This window comes from Pteropus medius, unplaced genomic scaffold (assembly GCF_902729225.1).
Source record: "Pteropus medius unplaced genomic scaffold, Ma_sr-lr_union100, whole genome shotgun sequence".
Lineage (NCBI taxonomy): Eukaryota > Metazoa > Chordata > Mammalia > Chiroptera > Pteropodidae > Pteropus > Pteropus medius.
Window position 1 is genome coordinate 3,115,263 of NW_024342473.1, and position 15,305 is coordinate 3,130,567.

Sequence of the window (15,305 nt, forward strand, 5' to 3'; positions counted from 1 at the left end):
CTGCTGAATTCCCACTCGTTTTACTTTGCTGAGGCTAGGAAAAGAGCTAGAGTGCGTTCAGAAAGCTGGTGCCTACTTCTAGCAATCTGTGGGCCCAAGAAAGCATTTAAGTACTTAAAGATGGTGGAAGAAATTCAAGCACTCCTCTAGAGAGATAGGTTTATTTTTCTCTTCGCATAGGAAAAAAGAGGGAAGTTGCAAGATATCTGCCACTGCAGAGAAAGAAGGAACAGAGCAGTTCCAGAAGCATGATTTTGAGACGTGGCTCTCCAGATGTCTGGTTAAATAAATGACCACATATAGATAAACTGATTTATGCTACCATGAAGGTGCTTTGACAGGAAGAAATGTTCTGACAAACCTGACGATTTCAAATTCATTAGAATTAATTGATGTGAAGAAGAAGCAGATGTTACAATGAGAACTTTATTAAAACTATAGATGTATGTATTGATGAGCATTATCTTTGAATGCAAGAAAATAATACCAATTAAAGCTGTTTTAGGCATATTAGAATTCAGTGTATTAAACTGATTTTTCCATTAAATTGAATACAGATTTAATCCCTCACAATGTTTATCCTCTTCAAACTCAAAGCAAACAGAATTATTCACAGAGAAAGAAGTGTTGCCTAGTGTAGTGGGATTATGTAAAGAATGACCTATAAGGAGCGAGGTATAATGGAGAGATGTAAGCCTATAATTAATGGCACTCAGAGTGGCTGATGTCAGGCAGTTATTACACAATAGTTCTTTATTATTTCAAATTAGTCTAAAGAGAGCTTAAAAATTCTGTCAGCATATCTGGTTAGTAAATGGGTTAACTGATCCACAAATTTCATGCATCATGATTTCGATGGGAAATAGCTTCAGGATGGATATTAAATCTACAGATACCAGCTTCTCCAGTAAGCTTTTAAATGTTAGGCATTGTTCTTGACTTTTCCTAACCTCAACTTCAGTAGCATTCAGACTAGTTCGGTAATTATATGAGTTAATAGGTTACCAAAGCATGTATTATTGAACCATATGCAAATCAAAACTAAATTATTTGGAAATTAAATAATGCTTCCAAAAAATTAGGTTCTTTAGTGACATCCATTAATAAAGTTCTATGAAATCCTTAAATTTGGAAAAATAATTTATTTTCTAAAATATTATCTCTCTTCTACATCTTATACGTCATTAACTGCTACTCATCCTCCATACTTAGCCATTCTCAAGTACTTTCTTCAACTTCTTTTTCCTCATTCCACAAATAATTAAACATTTCCTTATCTGTGTGCTATTGATAACTGTGCTTCAGAAGTTATCGCATTGGCTCACACCTCTTTATTTATTTGTATGTCTCCCTTTGTACACTGCAAATCTTTTAAGGATGGACTGTATCTAGGCATCTCTAGGACTTAGTACATTGCCTGGTAAATAGTGTAATTTCAAATTTTTATGGCATTAAAAAAAGGGAATGAACAAATGAAATGTAAAGAATTTTTCTGTGTTATGAAAATGTAAAAAAAAGATTTATCCTCTATAAGTTAAGTGTATAATGAATAATCAAATGATGTTATGAAATGACACTAATGTACAAGAAAGGAGTGGAAATGAATTTCAATCTATACTCCTATGGGACCTTAGGAAATTTATTTAACCCCTTTATGATTATATATTAAAAAAGAATGATAATACCTATAATAACGAGTTTTCTTATCTATTTTAACCTTGCTTCATGGTTAAGAAAGTTGAATAATTGTGTGTGTGTACTCCAGAAATTGTAAAGTGGTAAACATGTAAATTTCTATTGCTACATTAAAATGATCACCTTCTATACAATAAGGTAAATTAGAGACAGCAGATTCATTGATTTCAAGAAATCCCATTTGTTATTGGGGTCATATACAGTGTATGAATCATATACAATTTTACTATTAATTCAAAACTGAACAATTTATTTTTGTACTAGGGGTACCTTAATCTCAATAAGTTTTGAGATCTTGATGGTCAAGATGGAAATTTCTGTAGTTTTTTCATTTTAAAAAATCTATTGCACTAACTTTATTAAAATAAATAGAAATAAGGGGATATGTACTCATTCAAATAAATCATTTTTGTAATGTTCTTCAAAGTTCATCAAATTCAAATGTTTACATTTTTTTGATATCGGACTACCAATTTAATTTTGAAAACTGTTTTTTTTTTTGTTTATATTACATCTGGAACATTTTTCCATGTTGTTACATAAACTCTTAATAAAGTTTACCAAGCATATTACTATCTTTTATTCAAGTATTTACTTAAGTATTACTTAAATATATTTACATATAAGTAATTCTGGATAATTTTATTGTTTCTAATTTTGCTATTATAAATTATATTGCAAGGAGTATCTTTCCACCTATAGGTTTTCCTTATTTGGGATTATTTCTTTGGATAAAATTTCTAGAGATTGGATAATTAAACTACTGGGCTAAGTTTACCTCCAGCAATCAAACACCTATAGAGGAAAGGGGAAATATTTTTCTTATTAATAAGGAAATCTGTTGAACATCAAAATCCTGAAGCTAGATGAAATTAATGACAAATATTTATTTGAGATATTTCAGGAAATAATAAAAATATAAAAAATAATTTTTAAAAATTAGAGAGAAAAAGATAGAGTCAGAAGGAAAAGGAGTTTACAGGACTTATTTCTTCAGTGCTACGTGTTTGTTTTCTCAGTCCTTTTGCCTGAGGTGGAAAAATGCAAAAGTACAATGGAAATATTATGGTTCTTAAAAAGTGCAGTAAAATTACTCTGCAAAAGAACGTTACACCATAATGTGCTAGTTTATCCTATCAGTTTTATGAGAGCATTGTGTACTACTTGAAAACATGTTCTATTAGAATATTATGGTAATGCGTTTATTTAAAAAAAAAAAAAAACAAAAGTAAAAGAAACCAAGGGAAAACCTGGGATTTTGAGCCATCATATAAATGTTTCTTCGCAATTTATTATGTATTCATTCTTAAAGGGGAGATTTTCACTTAATCTTTGAGTTTATGAATTAATCTGCAGCTATGTGCATTTGGTTACCCAGGGGTTCTATTAAGTTTTTTATTTTAATATTCAAATAATATAAAAACTCATTCTCATATAGGTATATTTTCAGAGAAGTCTAGTTTTGTTTTCTTAAAACAAGAGTCCCTTGAATCTCATTTAGAGTAACAGGTTAAATGTGTAAAAAATATTTGATTCTGTTTTCTTAAATGTATGGTTCCTCACCATGGTTATTTTTTCTTACTTATTTACTTGTTTTTTTTTCTTTATAATACTATTAGTTTTTCTCAAATGCTTGTTGTTTCTGTTCCAATTTGTAGATAAAAGATTAGATTGTTTAATACAGGTATCAAGCAAGGTTTTTCTCTCATGGTAATGGAAAATTTTAGAGTTGCAAATTAGGAGCTGCTGAGGATCATGGCTGTGCTATTTTCTGACAATATGATGCAGCATATGTAGCAAGTTCCAGTGAGGCCCACTTCCCTGGAATGTATACCACACTGTTTCACATTTTATGTTTTTTGTTAAAAATTACTTAGAAATTGGCATTCTTTCATTCTTGCATTTCTTCTTTCAACATTTTTTTGTCATTGTGACACTGAATAGGTTCAAAGTACTGGTGAATAAAGGTAGAAAAGACAGGACTGTATCCCTCAGAGAACAATTAGTAAAAGTTCAAGTGTGATAAGAGATAAGAAAAAGCATAGGTTGACTAAGATTACTCCCTAACCCAGTTTGGGAATAGAAGCAGGGAAGAGTAGAGGGGGGTGGTAGGGAAGGTGGGGTGGAGTGGGGGTGTCATGGAAGTATCTCTAGAGACAATGCTGATTAAAGTTAAGATCTCATGGATCTGTAGAAGTTAGAATAGTGAATTAATTTTGAAAGAGCTCTTTCAAAGAGAGAACTTTCCAGACAAAGAGAAAACTATGTGCAGAAGTCAAATACTTGAGAAGAGGCATGGCGAATTTGGAAAACTACAAGTAGCTCAGCATGCTTAGAGAAGCAGTTTGAAGAGTGATGGCTGATCAGGAAAGCAAGTGACCAACTTGGAGGTGGCAGCTAAGGCTATTAATACCCATGTAATCTAGAAGACATGATGACGTAGGGAAAAGAGCATTTGATTAGGAATCAAGATTTGAAGTCCCTAAGTGTGTGAGCTTCTTGGCCAGATCACTTGATTTCTGAGGCTTCTGTTTCCTCATCTGTATGAGGAACAAATGGTCTTCCACTCATGATCCCCGTTGCCCTCCTAGGGCTACTGCTCGTGAGGATGGAGGAGTGTGGTGGGCATGACTCTTCACCCCTGCTTCCTTCCCTTCTATTATATCAATTCTGCTTTTACCTGAAATATTTGCTTAGAATTTCATGTGATTTCTTTTTTTGTGGGGGAGGGGGAACTTACCTCTCCCAAAAATATTTGAAAGAGACAAGACTAAGCTATCTTAGGTCTTTCTGCCAATTTAGGAAAAATAACAATATGTGCTATTTAGAAATTCCAGACTGGGAGTCCAAGGTATGATTTCCACTGGACAGACCCCAGTGTGGCCATAAAGAAGCCGGTTTTACTCTTAGTCATTTTTTTAATCATAAAGAAGAACAAAAATTATCTACTTTCTTGTCTCAAAAAGTTTTTGTTTTCAAAAGTCAAAGAAAATTAGATATATTAAAGTACTTAGTGAATTACATTTTATAAATGACTGATTTTTTAAAATTAAATTTATTGAAGTAACATTGGTTAATAACATTGTATCAATTTCAGGTATACAACATTATAATTCAATATCTGTATACTCTATTATATGCTCTTCTTAAGGAAAATATCACTTATGTTAAAAGGTGTTTCTATGTGTGAGATTCTTTTATAAATCAAAGATATCCTTGGTGTGAAAGAGCTGGTTATCTAATGGAAGCGTCAAATTTCTAATGTTACACTTCTTTTGGCTCAAGTTTGTCTGCCTAGAAGTTGATAAAATCTTCAGTTTTTAAGATGTATCAGAATGAATTTTATTTAAAAAATAATATTAATAAACATTTTGTACTTCATTGGAAAGTTATAGTAATTCTGTGTTCCCAGGATGCTTTCATGAGTTATTTATTCACTCTGTGAGCACCTACTAAGTTTAAATACTATGGATCTGCTGTTCATAGTATGTTACTTACAAAACTATGGAGAATAAGTTTAGATGTTTGTTTCTTGTTGTTGTTGGTGGCGATGTTTTAATGGAACATTTACCAGATCAACAAACCCTCTCTTTTAAAATTTTTAATTTATTTTTTTGCTATTTTTATTATTTTTATTTATTATTAAAAATTTATTTACTTATTTATTTTTTATGGTGACATTGGTTAACAAAATCCAATAAGTTTCAGCTGTACATTTTAACAGTAAGGCATATATATATTTACACTGTGTTCACCTCCCATAGTTAGATTTCTTTCCATTACCATATATTTGACCCCCCCTTTTTTTAATAATAATGATCATTCCCAATAGCAAAACTTAGACATGTGTTAGGTTAAAAGATATTTCTCTACCCAGAGTGAACAGGAGAAGAATAAAGTTTGAGGGGAATAGATAATACTGCCTTTTTGTAAATATTGTATCAATTTTCATATTGCAGATGAGAAAGAGAAGCTCAGAGGGAATAAAGTGTCACTAGCAAATACAAAACCTAGGAACTGAACCCAGGTCCATCTCTCAAAAAAGAGAGAAAAGAAGAGAACATCAAAGAACATTCACTGGGTGCTACAGAAAAATGATTATTCAAATTTTGAAGGATCTACTCAACTCTAGCATCATTCAGCCCATACTTCATAATTTTGTCCAGAAGAAAATTATGAGTGGCCTTGGATGAAGTCAAGATAAACAATTCAAAGCATATTTTCTATCTGCCACTCCAGTAGCTCTAACCAAAAAAATTTATTTTGCTTTGACATATACTTAGTAAACACATGTGAACATAGGTTCTAGAATTTCCATTAATGTCAAGAATATTAAACTTCAGTTGCTGCAATCCTGTTTGAAAACTGAGATAGTTATCAATTTTCATGGCACTTTTCCATGATGACTCAAAGATAATAGGAACTAGTTTCAAGAACACATCTTCAAGTATTTTTAGTATTCTTTTAGGTAATGGATTTGGACCTGGAATCTTAAAACTAATTTAAATCACCTTCAAGCTTTCTTACCATTTCTTACCATCATATTCTTTTCCAGTTTAAACATCATTCTTCTCTATGGAGAAATGGAAGCTAGGGTTTAATAGTTCTGCTTTTCTGTTGGTCATTTGCTTATATTACATAGTTGGCCCCGAGCAATGTCGTTATTATCCTATCTTTGGTTATCTGAAAATACCAGAGAAATTTCTTTTCTATTATCCTTAGCATTTTTCACAAATATCAAACAACTCAGTATCATTAGGTAATCAGCCTGTTCTCCATGCTATTTTTTGTTTTTGTTCCTTTTCTGAACTTTTTAGATACACTATTCAAATATAAAGTTATCAGAATATTTGTCTTTATGATTTTTAATCTAGGTTGTTACAGATAAAAGAATACTAGAATCATCGATACAAAATATATAATTTTTTCTTTTTAATTTGTTTCTTATAGACTACAGCTGTACTATACAATATGGCAATCGCTAGCCATCTGTGGCTATTGAGCTGTTTAATAGAATTAGTCCAAATTAAGATGTGTTCTAGACACATCTAGATATCCAGTATATACATTAGATTTTTGAAGTTTGTGTGAAAAATTATAAAATATCATTAATTTTTTATAGTGATTGCATGTCTCAATGATAGTATTTTTATGTTTTGGATTAAATAAATATATTATTAAATTTAATCTCACCTGACTCTTCTTAAAATGTGTTCTAGAAAATTTTAAATTGCTTATGTAGCACACATTATGTTTCTATTGGACAACACCGATTATTCCCAGAATACTTTTAATATTTTTAATTGTATATTAGCTTCCTGTTGCTGCTATAATAAATGATCACAAATTTAGTAGCTTAAAACAATACAAATTTATGAATTTGCAGTTCAGGAAGTCAGAAATCTAAAGTGGGCTGGCAAGAACTGCATTGTTTTTGGAAGTGCTATGGGAGAATCCATTTTTTTTGCCTTTTCCAACTTCTAGAGGCCACCTGCATTCCTTGGCTTGTGACTCTTTCTTTCATTCTAAGCCAGCAATGTGGCATCTTTAAATCTCTCTCTTTTTCTCTTTCTGATCTCCGCATTTGTTTTTACATCTCTTACTCTGATTCATACTCCTCTGCCTTCCCTAGATAAGGATAAGGACCCTTGTGATTACATTGGTCCCATCTCAAGATCCTTAATTTAATCACACCAACCAAGTCCCCGTGTCATGTAAGGTAACATGTACAAATTCCAGGGATTAAAAATTTTGGAGGGCTATTATTCTGCTTACTATACAAAGGATATTTAGAGTTGTCCTTTCTTAATTTGTTAATTACAAATTTTACAATTTGGTTGTGGTCAAATACTTTAAGAACAGTGACACTTTAATACCAACAACCAAACATAAAAAGCAACAAATCTGAAGTGGCATGGTACAATAACCTCTCATTTAGAGATGCCACTGAACTTAGTGTGACCTTAGTTAAGTCAGTCATTTACCTTCTTGTTTTTTTTATTTTTTTTATTTTTCTATTTAGCAAAAGAAGATCTTTGGAGTTTATACAAGACTATAAAGCTATAATTTTGAGGTCCGTAGTAAAACGTACTCTGTTTTAATGATTAGTTTGAGTCCTAATCATTAAAATGAAGTTCAGCTATAAAGTATTTTCCATATCTGTTTTCAAACTCATGAATGTTGAAGATGAGGGTATGAACTGTGAATTGGTTTAATGTATTGCAGATAGCCAAGAATTATACTTTCATTCTATCATACAGTAGGTAAACTTTCTGTTAACACTTAAACTATTTACTCTGGTAGTCTATCAACTTTGACTTATAATGAATTTTGCTTTGAACATTTTTGACATTACCTTCTTTGCATAACTTACTTAAGCAACTATTTTTTTTTTAAATTACTATTTGTCTGTCCTTCCCTCTCTCCCTTCCTCCTAGTAAGACTTAGAAATAAAGTGTCAAGATTTTATATTTTTTTAAAAAACAAAATACCATTTATTAGCTTGTTTTTCTCTAGGGAGGCTTAGGAAATTTTTAGAGAAAAAAGCCATAGTGCTTAGGCTGAGGGTCATGATATTTATAATGGATGGTTGGAAGGTCGAACAACTTCTTATTCATTGAGTGTGATATGGTTTTATCATTCTATTTTATTATATCATAAATCACATTATATAACAAAAGTAAGCTCTAAAACCAAATACAAGTGATTTTAGGAAAATTCATTTTTTTCAAACATTTGTGAAATAATTCGCAACTTGATGTAAATAATCAAAAATTAACTAAAGAGACAGACTTATTTATTCAGTAACGTTGAGAGAAAGAGAGACAGACAGATAGAGACAGAGGGAGAGGAAAAGAGAGGAAGACACACACACAGACAGAGGTAGAGAAGAGAGCGATAATCATTCCTTTTAGAGATATCATTTAAAGTTCTCTTTTACTTAATATTTAGGCACTTATGGAACTAAATATTTTTGAACAGGTAAGTGATGCTCATTAAATCACTAATTGAACAATAATAAAAATCCAGGCTAGTGTTTACTTCTAATTGTGTAATTTGTAAAGGAAGAATAGGAAAAAGAAGAATACCCAACCTGTGTCTATAAAGTCAATAAGATGGCAATGCCATTGGGATATAACGAAACATTTCCTTTTCTAGATTGAACTACAGAACACTAATTTTCATGGAGCTTTTCCATAATTGAATGAAATTTTACAGCAAATTTTGATAACACTAGAAAGAAAGACTCAAACAAATATTATAAAATAAACTTTAGTGGATGATGTACAATAGGATGACCTTCTATTTGTATTTATTCAGTTCTAAAAGAATACTTAAGATCATTTTAGATACTTTAGCTCATTCTAGATTATACTGCAATGGACTAAAATTAATTTTGGTATGATGGGTCAATGCAGCTAAAATATCAAGAGAATCCTGGGTGATATTAATAGTAAAAATACTATTCAATCTTATAAATATATAAAAATTTATATTTCAAAATAAATAATATATTTCATAAAATAATATATTAAGCTATGAATAGCTAAAATCTTTGAAGTCAAATATTTGTATATTTTAAGAATAATTGTACCAATTAAATATAACTATAAATTATAGATATAAAAAAAGAGCTCCTTCAAAAAGGAAAAAAAAAAACATTATTATTAGCATAATGGTACCAGTATTTGGAAGTTTTTAACAGTTCAAAATGATTTAATTTATTTTGAAAATCTGGGTTTGTTTCTGACTTAAGTCCTTGAACTTAAAAAATATGTTTTGGTATCTGAAACTAACCTTGATGAATAAGCTACATTTCTCTACGTGACAGTTTTATCCTAAAATATCTTCATCATTACTTCCTTGGTTTTCATTACAAGTCTTTAAACCATGAAATATAAAGATGCATGTGTAAATTTAGCATTTAAGCAGGTGTGTTCTCCCAATACATACCTGAAATATTCAAGACCAGTCAAGTGTTTTAAGTAGTCTTTTCTAATTAAGGAGGATTGTGTGAGCAGATTCTTGCCTGCAGAAAGAACTTCCTCATAAACAGCCACCTTTGCAGTAGTTAGGCCTTGTAATGTTGCAATGCTTTTTATTATTATGCCTTTCATAATTACCAATTGCCATTCATTTAGATTCAAGTCTGACCTCTTAAAATGAGGTTACATCAGGGGAGTTCTGAAGATAGTAGAAGAATATTTTTTCCCAAGACTGGTTTTAGAAATCTCTTTTACAGTATTTTATGTTATTTTTTTTCAGGCATAAAACACCAATCTTTCATAACATCCTAAAATATTTACTGCTAGGCAGAACTTAATTGATTTGACCTGGTCATAAAAGACATGCTTTTATATTAGTTATCTCCCCCCAAAAACTCATAACTCTCTTTTCATAATGACTCTTGTATTAAAAGCAGCAATTAAATACCTTCTCATCTATTTTTTTTTATTAGAATCATACCATTTCTTTATATGATCCATGTGGTATTAATCATTTTTTATTTGTTTAAAGTATAGAAACCAAAACGAGATGTGTAATCCTACCACGGTTTAGCATAGCTGAGATTTTAGTGATATAATCAAATTAGAATCCCATATTTTAATTGGCACTCAAGTTTGCCAATCCTGATCCTTCTTATTATTGTTAGTCATAGCATTTTTTTACTTCCTTCCTTTATGCACTCTCTGAAGAGAGAATAGCAAGCCCATCCAATATAGAGCATAAATTTGTTTCTTTCATGTACCAAATAGGTTCACTCTTTAATCTATTAAGTTATTCATTCAATAATCATTTGTACTCGGAAACACACAAAGATTATGTAAGCTTCTATACTCTTTGTAAAGTAAATCACCAGGGGGATATATGAATTTGATTCATATTTTATCTTCATCCTACTTTTCTTTCTTTTACTCTTCCTCCTTCATTGACTACCTTAACCTTCAAACCAGTTTATACTTAATCACACTGAAAATGAACCTTCAGTTCTATATTGATATCTCTCATTTTTCAGTATGGATGGTGAAGTATTAATTGAAAATAACTACTATTTATAACCAAATTAATTTTTAATAGCAAAATAAGGGTTGGTAGTGGTTGTTTGTTTTACAGTCAGCTTGCCTGCGAAATGCTTTGTACTGTGGCCAGTATGCAGGAGATAGTTTTAATAAGTGCTTGTTGAAATAACATGTCACCTTCTCCAAATTTCAGAATATTACATATATTTCTTCCCCCTTGTCTGTTCTATCATCGAAGGAAATTAAATTGTCTTTTCACCATTTATTCATCTCAAAGCTGCTTTGATTATTGCTTGGGAATACTTCTGAGTGGTTGAAAATTGATGATTTGTTCAGGCATTTTTCCTGAGTTCAGCCTGAGTTAAGTGATATTAACTACTAATCTAACTATTTTATTCCTAAGATTGGGCTCTAAAAAAATGATTTCCTAACATTTGGTATCTTCTATTTTTTTAAGAGTTATGAAAAATGCTATTTAATGACTTTGAAAAGAGATTTCAAGTTCTCATATTTCATATCAACAAAGCCTCCCTATTTGAATTCACATATGTATTTTAAATATTCTGGAGAAATGATCTTTTGTGTTGTCGTTTTGCTTAGGGCTACTCTGGCTTTGGTGGTTTCCAGTTAACTGGTCAGAACTGAACATGACTGATTGTTTGCCTGTTTCACAATTCCAGAGGCCTTGTTACTATATATAAGATGCTATATTTGAGATCAAAGGAAAATACAAGAAAGAACTAGTTGAAAGTTTTACATTTTTCCCCTGTTTCAACTACATTTTTCTCATTTAGATGGTGATTTTTGCTTGCTAACTGGAAATTTTCATATGCATTATAGAAATAAGCATCTATCTATTTCCACTTAGAAATATAAAGTACTACAGATATTTAAAATCTCTATATAGAAACACATCATGAAATTTTGAATTCTCATGCTTTTTTTTTTCACTTTTACATATACTTATTCCAATTAAAAATATTTCTAATACTGTAGGGTTTATAGAAAATCGTCTAGTTTAAATATTTAATTTTACTGAAATAGTTCAGGCATACAAACATTTTATATGTAACATTATAAACACCTGGGTACTCAAGATTCAGCCTGAAAAATAAAACATTGAAGATTCAGCTGAAGCTCACTGTGATGCCTTCCTAATTAACCTTCTTCATTCTTCCCAGAGATAACTGTTATTCTGAATTTCATATTTATCATTACTATGCATGTATATGTACTTTAGCTACATATGCATGTGCTCAAAAATAATAGATATAATTATTTTGCATGTTTTTAAACTTGATTTATAAATGATACCATGCTACAAGTATCTTTCTGCAAACTACTTTTTTGTTGCTGCTACACATTGCATTTCTGAGATGAATTTAGGCTAACTCAAATAGCTATAGTGCATTCTTTTTTTTTTTTTTTACTGCAACTACTACAGTATTGCAGTATATAAATAGTCTATAAATTACGTGTCCATTTATTTATCAAAAGGTATTTAGATTGCACCCCTTTTTTTTTGCTTTTCAAGTAATTCTGTATTAGGTATTTTTTATACACATGTGGAGAAAGAAGTACACAGGAGTAGAGAGACTGGATTTTAGGATATGCAATCTTCAACTATCACTAAATTGCTTTCTGAAGTTGTTGCTGCATTATATAATCTCCATGGTTGTTCCACATCCTCATCAATATTTTATGTTGCTGGACTTATATATTTTTACCAATTACATAGCTGTGAAATAATATTCTATCATTTTAACTTGTATTTCTCTAGGGAAATTGAGTACTGTTTTCACATGTCTACCAGACATTGAGAATCTTCTTCTGTCAATTAATTGTTCATCTTCTTGGTTCATTTTTTCTTATTATAATTTTTGTCTTTATAGATTTATAAAAAAATCTTTATGTACTTGGATACTAATCCTTCTTTGATTATATGCATAGCAAATATCTTTTCTTAGTCTATGCCCTGACTTTTTTGATGAACATGAATTTTTAATTTTAATGTATCAAATTTAACATTTTTTCTTTATGGACTTCCCTTTATATCTTAATGTTTAATAAACCCTTCTCTATCATAAAGCTATCTTTTCCTCAAAGTTTTAAGCTTTGCTTTGCATCTTTGTCTTTATCCTACCTTAAATATATATTTAGGTGTGAATTTGAGAGCTATTATTATAATTTTTTTCATACACCTAATCTATTGTCCAAATAATTCATCTTTGCACTGCTCTCTAATGCCACCTATTTATCAAGTTTTTATAAATCTATCAATATATTTCAGAGCCCTTTATTCTATTGAATTTATTTCTATTCCTGAACCAAAGCTAAACTGCCTCAATTACTGTCATTTTATATTAAGCCTTAATAAGTTCATATGGAAATTCCCCATACCTTCTTCTTTAAAATTGTATCAACAAGTTTTGACCTTTTATTCTTGCAAACACATTTTAGAATTAATTTTTCAAGTTTCATGAAAAACTATAGTGGGTTTTTAAAAAAATAATAATTGCATAAATTTTATAGATTAATTTGCAATATCGAGTCTCCCATCTAGAGACAGGTATTTGTTAATTTATTTGAGTTTATCCTTTAATTTTAATAGCTATATTAACTGTGGGCCAAAATGTGACTGCTCAAAGTCACATAGCCAGTTAATAGAAATACCAATGGTAGAAGAAAAATCTTTTGACTTCTTAACAACTCCTAAACTAAAAAGGGTTAATTATTTAGCCAGCTAAGAAAAAGATCTTTGTTTAAAGTACACTCCTTGAGTCCTTGCAGCTTCTGCAACCACCATCATGAAAGTGAATCCAATTTCCCAAGATTACTGGGACCTTGATAATCAGAGTGTGGTCAGAGGGCTTGTTAGACACACAGTATCTCATTCCTCCTCTGGTCCTACAGAATCACAGTTCTCATTTTTAAAAGATTCCTGGGTCATTGATAGGCACGGTAAAATTTTGAAGTATTACATACGAAAAGGGAATTCTAAAATTTATTATATTGGCTCTTTTTCTCTAAAGCCTGTCAAAAATGCTAGTAGTAATCTTGAAGTCATTGAATTGCAAAGGATTTAGATAAGCAACATTGAAACCCATGTAATGGCACTTAGGTCATGGTCTTTGACAGCAGGCTCACAGCAGCCATCCTCTGCTTTTCTGAATGATCAAATGCCCCAAATGAGAAGAGATTGTATATGTATACACATACATACATACCTACAAACACATATTCCTTTAAAGGAAAAAAATGTTAAGGGTTTTTCTAAAAGCAGCATATTTCAGGAAGACTGAAACTTTTGATATCTATAGTTATTCAGGAAACAAGTACACTTGCTTTGAAATTACTAGTTGCCCGAAATTGTCATTTTAGCTACTAAATGCCATTGGGGAAAATTCTGTAGAAAGATGAGTGCTGCGGGAGACAGAAACCCAGAAGATTCAGTCTTTAAAACAAAAAGGAAAGATCGCACGATTTTTTCAAGTAATCATATTCTATTCATGTTAATCTCCATTCAGCCTTCTTGCTCAACTACTGTGGAGGCCGGTTAAGTACAGAGAGAAAGAAAAAAAAAAAGGTGAGGCGAGGGGATTGGGAAAAAAAAAAAAAAAGTGAGATCCCTGCAATATTACCTCGAGCCACTAGGGGTATCTTTGTACCATTTTTCATCCTGCACCGATTTGGAGTAGAAACCTATATTAGGGGAAAACCAGGGTCCTCGGCATTTTTGCGAGCAGTGCACCCAGAATCCAAAAAGACTGAAAAAGAAGAAGAAGAAGAAGAAGAAGAAGAAGAAGAACGAAGCAACGAAAGAAAGAAACTACAGTTATTTCGGTCACCCGAACAGGGCTACGAAATTGCTCTACTGGATATCAGCACCGAGGATTCAGTTTTGAGGTCAATTTCCAATCAAGATAAATCTATTGGATTAGTAGGATTATCTGATTGCAGCTGAAAGAAGTAACGTTGTTTGATCATTTGGATTTTTTGCCTGATGGTCGGATTTACATGGAGGTGGCTTTGGGTCCCCAGGATTCTGGATCGTGGTTGCAGCTGGAGAGAAAAAAGGATCAATCGACACGTTTTGGAAGTGTCTGTGGGTGAATAAAAAAAGAAAAAAGAAAGAAAGAAAAGAAAAGAGAAAAAAAGACAAGAAAAAAGGAGGGGGCGCAAAACTGGGGTTGCGGCTGCTTAAAGAAGAAAAAATAATAAAGGATCCTGAATTCTGAAACAAGAATTACCGAGTGCTCAAGATTCCAAAAAGCCTCTAAAAACTGGTAAATACTTTGACCAATTTAGCTTGAATTTGACGGCGAAGTGTTGTAGAAACTGTCTCCTTGAATTATTGGAAGGGGTCTGGGGAAAGATGAGGGATCTCCATCTGTGGATTTATCTTACTGAGGGTAAGTTTGGGGTTCTTTTACTGGGAGGAGGTTGCCGAGGTTTGCGTGCCGCTGCGCCGAAGGTACTGCGGTCGGGGTGCCTGTGAGATGGAAAGAGAAGGGGGGATGCAAAACCAACTCGCGCATCTCCGGATGGATCGCTGGGGAGCTACCTAGATCTAGCTTAAAAACCTTATTT

The 15,305-nt window shown here is 31.6% G+C and overlaps 1 protein-coding gene across 13 annotated transcripts in view; it reads left to right on the plus strand.

Annotated features, from left to right (window-relative positions):
- The window catches only part of NLGN1 (neuroligin 1), a 957,494-nt gene that overhangs the window by 331,749 nt on the left and 610,440 nt on the right, over window positions 1-15,305 (plus strand). Inside the window, exon 1 of one of the 13 annotated variants that reach the window (XM_039865061.1) lies at window positions 14,389-15,127. The exons of the other annotated variants lie outside the window; for them this stretch is intronic. The gene's annotated coding sequence lies outside the window, so the exon portion shown is untranslated. Of the gene's footprint in view, window positions 1-14,388; window positions 15,128-15,305 lie in introns of those variants that run through there. 13 annotated transcript variants of the gene reach the window in all.